This window comes from Setaria italica, chromosome VIII (genome assembly GCF_000263155.2).
Source record: "Setaria italica strain Yugu1 chromosome VIII, Setaria_italica_v2.0, whole genome shotgun sequence".
NCBI lineage: Eukaryota > Viridiplantae > Streptophyta > Magnoliopsida > Poales > Poaceae > Setaria > Setaria italica.
The window spans coordinates 3,536,289-3,546,350 of record NC_028457.1 but is presented as its reverse complement, the minus strand read 5'-3'; the positions used below and the strand labels follow the sequence as shown (position 1 = coordinate 3,546,350).

General features: G+C 41.9%; 1 long non-coding RNA gene across 1 annotated transcript; it reads left to right on the top strand.

Annotated features, from left to right (window-relative positions):
* Positions 1–567: 567 nt before the first annotated feature.
* LOC111258291 lies at positions 568–2,512 on the top strand. Its single transcript, XR_002678958.1, has 3 exons — positions 568–599; positions 817–988; positions 1,882–2,512. It is a non-coding gene; the product is annotated as an uncharacterized LOC111258291 (long non-coding RNA).
* Positions 2,513–10,062: the final 7,550 nt, after the last annotated feature.

Genomic DNA, 10,062 nt, shown 5'->3' with positions numbered 1-10,062 from the left:
ATGGAGTGGCGGCCGCAGCGTCGTGTGCCTGGAGGCGGCGGGGATTGCAAGCCGCTCACCCAGGTATAATCCCACCTCGCCAATTTACACCCGAAATCGCGGGCTTAAAATTCGGGATGCGGATACGGGTAATGTCTCTTAAATAGAGAAAAAGAAGCGGATCCGCGGCGGCCTGGTCGAGCCCGGCGGCGGCGGGGCGAGGGCGGCGTCTAGGGCGCGCAGCGCTGGGGAGGCGGTGGCCCTGGAGGTCGAGGGCGAGGGCCTTGAGGATGAGCGGCGCGGCGGCGCGGGGGTCGAGGGCGCCGCTGCCGGCGCTGGAGCCGGCACTGGCGGAGGGCGGCGCGACGGGGATGCTTTGCAAACTTTGAACCGGGGGAGCTCATTCCTTCTCCCAAGCCACACCTGTGGTGCAGGATTGTGATGTCAAAGGTGCTGATATGATGGAAATCGAGCCAGCTCCAGTTCGTAATGCTAAAACACTTTCCTCATAAGAGTGATGTATCTCCAGGAGTTGCAGAGGGTCCGGTCTTGTGCCGCTGCTGATCTTAGCCCATTGAAAGCTTCTGAGCTGGGTCTCAAAATGATATGCACAATGATAGGTTGGAAACTTCTTCATGCCATGTTAATTCTGATTCCATCAAAACAGAAATCAGTGATGACCTACCAGTGACGCAATGCTCAGACCATGATCATAAGTATAGCTTATTCGGTTCAGTTACATCTGCCAATAATAATATAGTCAAAGTAATGAATGAATCGCTATTTAAATCGTTGCCTCCTGATACACCTCACCTTGATTTATTGGCATCAAGTCAGATTGAAGGAGCAGATTCTCTTACCTTAAAGTTCAAGGCAATATCGTCACTTGTGGAAAGAGGATCTGCGACTACTTTCTGCAAAGAAACAACACTCAAAGTCTTAACAAGCGCATTGATCAGAGCAACCGGACATCGCATATTGGATCTCAGAGGCAACGCGGCCATGCCTGGTCAGTTCTCCTTCTATCTAAAAGTTTTAACTTAATCATCATTTAAGTTGTTATGTATTGCTCCTGCTTGAGCTTTTATTAGTTCTCATACGATGTTAACTCCTGCTCAGCTTGTGAATTGTGATGATAGATTGTTTAGAAACTTACAAGGATTATTTTCATTTTGAGCTAATTAGCTTGACGAATTAGATATTACTTCTTACTGGTTTGTATTTGTAGTCTTGACAGCATGATACTTGCTCCTTATTTCCCAAGTAAATTAGGTGAAGTGAAACATGTATGAGAAAAAACCTTAACATCGTTATAATCTACAAAACTAATTTTACTCCAGTGAACATCAGGTCTAGAGAGAATGGGTGTGGAAATATTCTTCCTTTCATGTTTGGTTTATCAGTTATCAACCCCTGTTTTAAAATATCAATTCCTGTTTAACAAGTTTTCAGGTTCATGTTAGCTATCTTTTAATGGTGTCATGCATGTGATAGTATAAGATTTTTTTGTGGGAAGTCTTTACAGAGTGACATGTTTCTATGCGGTAGCCAAAGTGTTGGCTGACACTGCTATGACAGGTGGAAACTGTACGGTTCAGGAGTACAAAAACAAAACATTGAACTTTATATGTTTATTTATTGCTGTGATGAAAATTATGTGTTTTAAGTTCAATTTTATTTTTAAACCCAAGCATTTATGTACTGAATTCTTAGTTGCACTTGTTTGTATTGATATTTTTTTGTAGATTGCTTCTCTATTTCTGGTAGTTCCTTTTGCTTTCGTAATTTATATGAATGGGTTTTATATCCTAGCTTCCATCACATGCTTTTGTCCTTTGAGACCGTATTGACCTATTCCTTCTTTTATTGCAGCTGGTAATTTAAGTACATTCTCGACTGCAGAAATGTCAGATGTTGCAAGCAAGTTATTTTCAGAATTTTAGATTAAGCGCTGCAGAAACTACTTGAAAATGCCAGCCCTGATTATAAATGAGAGAGAGAAGGAACGCTCAAGGTTTGTCAGCAAGAATGGCTTGGTTGATGACCCTGTTTTAGTCGAGAAGGAGCGGGTAATGATAAATCCATGGACACAAGAAGATAAGGAAATATTTATGGAGATGTTTGCTAAATTTGGTAAGAATTTCTTCAAGATCTCCAGTTTCCTTATGCACAAAACTACTGCCGACTGTGTTGAGTTCTACTACAAGCATCATAAATCATACAGTTTCCGAGAAGTCAAGAAAGTTTTGGACCTTCGTCAACAACAACCTGCTAGCAATTTTCTCGGAGCAAAATCTGGGAAGAAATGGAATCCCGAGGCAAATGCTGCTTCTCTTGATATGCTAGGGGTAGCATCAGTAGTAGCTACCCATGGCCTTGAATATGCAAACAGAGTGGAGAAAATCTCTGCGAAATCCCTCATCCGGACTGCATATGGGTCAAATGTTTCTTTTGCGGCCAAAAAATCTTCTGACAGGGAGTGCATTGACAATGTACCTTTGCATGAGAGAGAATCTGTAGCTGCTGATGTGTTAGTGGGATCCAGCGGGAGCAGGCGGCGGCGGCGGAGCGGGGGAGCCCGGCGGCGGGGAGCGAGGGTGGGCAGCGGAGAGGTGGCGGTGGAGCAGGGGAGCCGGCGGCGGGGAGCCTGGTGTGTGGGGTGCGCATGGTGTGCGGGCGGTGGGAGTGGATGGGAGGTGTGCAAGGTGCGCCTGATAAAATCGCTTATACAGTTGTCCACTATGTTGCGGGTTTGCTTATATAATCCTTATATACTCTAATATTAAAAATTGGAATGGTTGCCTGGTACGGTATATTATGCTTGTACTACATGGACAAAAATTGAGGTACTCAAGACCTTCAAACTATACTTTAACTGAAACATAATCTCATCTTATATCATACCATATCCACTGGGTAAACCACGTAGCTGAAACAAAATGACCACAAAACAAAGAAGAAGAAAAAAGATAGAACCAACACGAACTGTAAGTTGGTTGGCTGAAACCACAGTTTCACATCTGATCACCACCCACACACGAAAACTTGTGGAGATGAACGGGATATTTTGTCCAGGTTGGAAGTCTCACATCTGATCACCACCCACACACACGAAAACTTTTGGAGATGAACGGGGCATTTTGTCCAGATTGGAAATACCAATCGAGACTAAAGGTCTCCTTTGAAAAAGACAATGCGCGCACAATGTCATTAGTTTGAAAAACACAATTAATCTTTTACTATAGCAATGCACGGGCATTTTGCTATAATATTAAAGTGTGGTGACGTGGTAAATGTGTTTCTTTTCTGAACTTATAACACATTTTTGGACTACTAAACGATCTCGAATGAAAAAGTTGTCAACTACAAAGTTTATAAAATCTCATCGAGCTCTAAAATTTTGATATAAAGTTTGTATTCATCCGAGATCGTATGTAAAAGTTTGTATTAAAAAAATACAGCCTTCAAACTTAATCGTTCTCATCCTTAGCTTTGTTTCTATTTACGGAGCCCAACAACAGTTGCGCCGTCATACATCTTGACGCCGCTCCCATCGTAGGTCGCCTTCTACCGCGGCAATGGGACTCCGAATGGTGGTACGCCACTCAGAGCTGCCCGCTCCCGCTTCCGTCGGAACGCACGAGTTCCATGTGTGGGTCCCACGTAATAAACAGATAGCACCAAACCACCCACAAATGTCTTCTACTACTATACTTGCAAAAGGAGGACTACTAGGGACAACACACCAACATATTGTGAAGCGAAACTAATATATTAGAAACAAGCAAATAATAACGTGAGAGCAAGTAAGGACCCGTAGCAACGCACGGGCATTTCTACTAGTGATTGAAAAAAGGAAAAATTTCATTTTTACTATCCTCACCAATAATCCGCTTTGTCCACTAAGATTTTTGAACAAAATTTAGACTCAGTTTTGTTCCTCCAAAAACTATTTTACTTGTTCCAACCTACCCATTACTTATTTTGTCTTTTTTTATCTTCATATACAAGTTCAGCTTTAATTAAGTTCGATTTTTGTGATGCATTATATTAGAAAAGTATTAGGAATTTCTCACTATTACTTTTCATGGAGTTTCGGATCCGTAGTGTCACTTTACGTATTAAATATTGCTAGCCTATGACGATAACCATGAAATTCCTTAATGTATTTTATTCAGAGCATCAGTTCGGGTTATTCCTTCGTTAATCTGTGTGGTTTTTTGTTCCTTGTCAGCTCAGTAGAAATTCCTTTTATGTGCTATTGAAGGAAAGCAATACAAACTTCTAGAGCTTTCCCACAACTCATGATCCATGATATTTTCCATAAAGATACTGGATGTTGTTGCCATGAACAAACTAGAATAATGTAGAACATAGATATTTGTCTATGAAAATTTTAGAAGGGGACATATGTCATCATCCTATGAACTCCTTGACCTATAAATAGAGGCCCCCTTCCCTACCATGCCATTCAATCATGAGCATGGCAGATGAGAGGAGTATGGTAGAAGTAAAGGGTGAGTGCTAGGCTAGCCACTAAATAAAGAGTATTGTACACTCTTATGTAATATTGTTGTGTTATAATAAAGTTCAGTTTCTTACAAGTGTTAGTCTCCCAGTTGGGCCATATAGTTTCTTGACCTAGTGCATAAGTTGTGATCCATCGGAGGTTGGCTTTGTCACCGGAGATCATAAGGGTCTAAACTTCATCGTAGGTTGACTCTGCCACCCCAAAGTCAGCTTCATCTGTTGGTAGGTTCTACCATCCGGAAGTGAGAAGGTGGCTCTGCCGTCAAAAGGACCCATCGCACTAAGTAACTAGAAATTAAAAGGGCTGACTGACTCCAGAGTAAGTTGGTGTTCTAGGTGTAGGTTCTCAGTATGGTGGGTATTAGAGCCACCTCAATTTCCAACATATGTTGTCTCTTTGTGTTGTATAGTGACCATTTATTGGACAGTCCTTACCTCAAAAACTTGAGCTGTTCATCCTAGTATTTTGTCTGAGCTACGATCAGCTATGGGTGGTTTTAATTGGATGGCTCATGAAGTGTCACTTTCATGCAATAGTGTGCCACCTGTTCAATTAGCCATTAACTAATCTTTGGAGCATTAGTTTATTTCCTTTGCATGGTTCTGGAGCTCGACATGTACAAGAGCAAGGAAATAGCTCGAGTACTTTGTAGCTTGCAGTAGCTATCAGCTTGTCTTCATTCCAGTACGTAGTGCTTATTGCTTTTGCTTGGTTACCAAGACTGTGCTGTTGTGTTCTTAATTTCGGATTAGGCATAGTAGCACAGTAAATTTGTGCAAGTTTGTGTTGTGATCGGCTGTTTCTAGTGTGTTTGCTTCTGCATCGCTTTGAATTATTTTTCCTCACTCATTCCTAGAGCCAGCACGATGTGTAGCCTTGCTTGGCGATTAAAAGAGAAGTGTGTTGGATTATAATTGAAATATAGACTTTATTCTTGGAGAGTCAAGAATTTTTAAAGTGTTCCCTACTGGGTCTTCACAAATGGGTCCAATTTGATGTTGCTGCAGGCGTGGTGGGCGACGGACAGACAGACGGTGACCGTGGGCCAAGCATAAAGACATCTGGTCCGACAACAAAGACGATACAAGTCAAGTCAACGATACTATTCCTTCCTTGCACATTTCCAGTAAGCTGCTGGTTCGTCCATTCTGGCTGCTTCTCCATCATTGCCATCCACCAAGCATCCATCATCCTCTCAGTTGGCTGCAATTATCAGGCGGCGCCGTAGCAGAGATGATACAGGCTGATCGACGATGGCTCTCCCACCGTGCGTGCCGGTGGCAGCCTCAGAATCGGAAACCAGGTCAGAAACGATTTTTACCTGCAGGTAAAAGGGCTCTGTGCTAGTGGACCTAGCACCCGTAAGCAATTTTGAGCTAGCACAGTGAAATTCTGTGCTGGCGGTTAGTTATGCCACATACTAGGAATATTTATTTTCCCACCATATATATTATTTCTCGTGATTTATTTATAATTTCTATTTTTCGCCAGTTTTTAGCCGCCAAATTTAAATATGTATCTCCATCCACATAATAACAAACTTAAATAATAAATAATTCACATTATTAAAAATTGCATCGTACATAATAGATAATTCACATTATTCAACAAACTTGAATAATAAATAATTCACATAATTCAACAATTGGAATAGAGCTACATCGGCGGTGCCTTCATCCAGCTACGAAGATGTGTGCATTCGTCCGCCGCCAACATGCCATTTGGATCAAAGAAGTCTCCGTCCTCATGACAAATCTCCCGTTGGATGAACCTCGCCATATCCCTACAAATGTTGATGATGCCTGTGTCTTCGAGCGCCACATCGCGAGTGTTGATTCTAGGCATCTGCAGGTATACAGTAAATGAAGATTAGGATGTATTACTATTAGAAAGTTAGGACATGGTAGTGTATAACAGACTTACATCTTCAGGGTTCGTCCGGTACCTCCCATTCTTTATGAGGAACTCGCACACATAATATCCGCATAGCACAGTCCTGGGAGGTTGCTTGTGGCACTGCAATCAAATAGAAAAATGATAAGTTGTTATAAATGATAAGTCACCAAGTTTTTATGTTCTTACCCATTTATGTATTATTATTTTCATCGCTTTCTTCCTGTTTTAAGGACATTGACCGCCTTTCATTATGTAAAGCCTGTGCGCACTTTGAGGATAGAAAGACAAGAGTTAGTAATACAACTTAGGTGCATAGAATCTCAACATGCATTTAAGTACTGCCAAGGGACGTCTTACTTTTGTACAATGTCTAGGAATTCCTTGTAACTATCTACGATGGTATGACTGAGAGAGTCGAGGATAATTGCAGATCCAAGCTTGGGGTAAATACAGATGCAAATCTAGTGGTCTCTGCATGATATTAGAATAATTGATATTATAAATGGCATTTATTGGCACCAACTATATAAATAGTAATTTGAACTAGCTAGCTTACTGAAAATTGTAAGCCCCCATGATGCACTGCTTGTGAGCCTTTTTCCTCATCACTGTACAAATGTACACAGCCACTTTGAGCTTTTCTTCTTTGTGGGCTTTTTCCTTTATACCATCTTTCTTCGCTTGTGTCTGTGCTGCTTCCATTTCTGCTTTGACCCTTTCATTCAGTTTGAACTATTGCTCTGGCTCGCTAATTCGTGTTGGGTCAAGGTACGCTACCGAGTACTTTCCCTTCGTCAATTTTTCCTCTTTCCATTGCATCCTGCGGAATAGGTAGTCGCTCAAGTACTAGACATATAAAATATATACGTATGTATGTAAAACTCGTGTATGTGGTACATGTGGATTTACAAGCACCATACAATAATGAGCTGGACGTTGAGGTGTTAATGACGGTAAAGTCTAAACAAATCCTCGAAATCGATCACAAGCGGGTAATCTTCAGCGCCAAGGAAAACCTTTTTTGGGATAAGTGCGGTGATTGATCAAATGCCTTGCTTCATTACGTCCATGATCCATCCATGCAGCTTATTGAGTTCCCATGGCTCGTTCACCAGATCTAGTGATACAAGAATAGTTTGCCATGCTCATATTTATTTGGGATCTCATCTGACCCAAAGAAATTGAGGCTTTCATCTATTTCCTTTCGCCGAGAAGGGCCGTAAGCTACAGATTTCTTCAGTACGATCATGAACTTGTTGACTGGTGTCGATGGATCCTTATTCTCATATGTCCTGACCATACGAGATACCGCTGGCGGTTGGGGAGGTGGAGATGGTGGCCTTTGGGGAGGTGGAGATGGCGGCCTTAGCGATGTTGGATCATCGTCTTGGAGAAACGAAGTACATTCCTTCTTAGTGATACCTTCTTCCACAGGTGATAGCGGCATTGGCTGCTCGCCCTCATTGGTAGCTCCCTGCACATGTGACTGTAGCATGGGTTCATCTTGGCTCGAGCATGAGGTTTCTGGCAATGCATTAACATTCAGAATGATATCTTGACGATGCCACAATATGTACTGGTTGATTGCATCACCTAGAACCTCAATCCCCTCATCAGTAGGGATGTGAAGCTCGCACGACTCATCCAACACAGTAACAACTTGCGCCTAGGAGTATTCTAGCGGCAGTTCATTTGGGAACACATGAGCCATTACTACCATGCCGGTTGCAACCTCTCAAAACTTATTCTGTTTTCTTCCATAAGGTATCACCAACCTGCATGGTGTATCCACTTGTATCTCATCTATGGGATACCTCACGTTTGCAATGGAGACAACACTACCTGTGTTGGCAAGCTGCATGGGTAGTTCTGCCTGTCGCTAAGCATCGATGCTGTCGTGTTGATCATCGTGTTGGTCATCGCTTGTGCTTGCTGGGTGGCAAAGAACTCAAACAACTCCTGCTTGGTGATTGCTCTCATCTTCTCCTTAAGATCTTTCTTATAACGGTCCCGCTTCCTGTAGCTTCCTTCATCATTCTGGAATGTTTTACCCTAGGACAATGTTGATGACAGCCCTTGAACACGGCTAGTGTGCTCCGCGATTTCAATTGTAGCGGGTAGCTGATTTCTCTCCCTATCCGGCTTGAAAAGACCCTTTTTTTGCAACTCGGTGAGCTCTGCCAACCTCTTGTAGATTTCCGTTGTTGATGGGTGTTCAAATTCAACCTTGCTGTCGGGTGCGAATACCAAAACTCGAGCTAGCACCCAATTCCTGCTGCGCTTATCCAAGCTTTCTAACAAATTCGATAAACCAGCTATCATCCGTTCTTCTTCCTCTCTCCTCCATTTATCAATCTTGGCCGCGTACCCTCTGCACCCAAGTGATGGGGGTTCTCGGCAGCTTTCATGGCCTTCCTGGTATTTTTTTTGCTTAGGGCTCTAGCTTCTTGTGTGTTCTTTTGTTGTGCGAATTCCTGCCACATTTTTTGAGGAATCCTACCGAAGTCGTCCCTAACATTCTTGCCTTTCTTTACATATTCTATATTAAGAACAGACCTCCAATTCCTGAAACATCTTCCAAGGAGGCCCTTATCAAATTTTCTTGCGGATTCCTCTTGACCTTCAGGAAAAGTGAATTTTTCTTTCAATGTGGGCCACAAAACATTCTTCGTAGTGGCAGGCACATTCTTCCAATTACTAGTCATGATCCATGTCTGCAATTTATCCCTGATAATAGCTTTACATATGTTCCGAAACCTAGCAGCTATCCCCTGAGGTAATATGGGCTCACCTTTGAAGCCAAGCATCTCTACGACGAGAGTACCTTTCTCAAGGATCTGGTTTTGGGCTCTTTCCCCACGTTGCTTTTTCGGAGCACTACTGAAAGGAGTTGCAGCCAAAGGCTGTGGTGCAGAGGCAGCTACCTCGCCTTCTTGCAGAATTGATATTCTACGACGTCGTGGTGGTGAATGATCCGGGTATTGGTCATCGTTCTATAGAGAAAACAATAATTGGATTTTATTATCTTCATGTGAACAACAAACGCATCACTAGATAGTATATGAACGTGCATGTAGGTACCTGATGATCCGCGGTTGGATCATATTCAGGGTACATGTCATCTAGATGCCTACGAGTCCTATGTGGGCTTGGTTCATACTCAGGTGGAGTCTTATACGATCCATATGAGCCGTCGGAATCAGAATCCTCCTCGGAGGATTCAGTCACTCTTGATATGCAAAATTATAATACTTGCAATTAAAAATTATTCATGAATTTATGCATATCAACACAAATTTGTACACCTAATTGGTTCAAAATATCATTTGGTTCAAAATATTTCAATTGGTCACTCAAAATATTTCACTTGATCACTCAAAATTTACTATTTTCTACAAGATTTGTATGTTAACTAATTTGAATTATGGATGTATTAACCTTCTTAAGGTTGGAATGGAACAAACTCACTTTATGTAGCTACCTCTTTCAGAGAAACCAAGAGCAAAACCTTCCTTCTTAGATTTTGTATTTTTGAGCTTTTCCCGAGCAATTAAACCTAGTATGTAATAATTCATAAGAAGAATGAAAAAAATAAAATTCATTTATATATTAATTCAATCAAATTCATTAATTGAAACTATGGATGTATCTATATT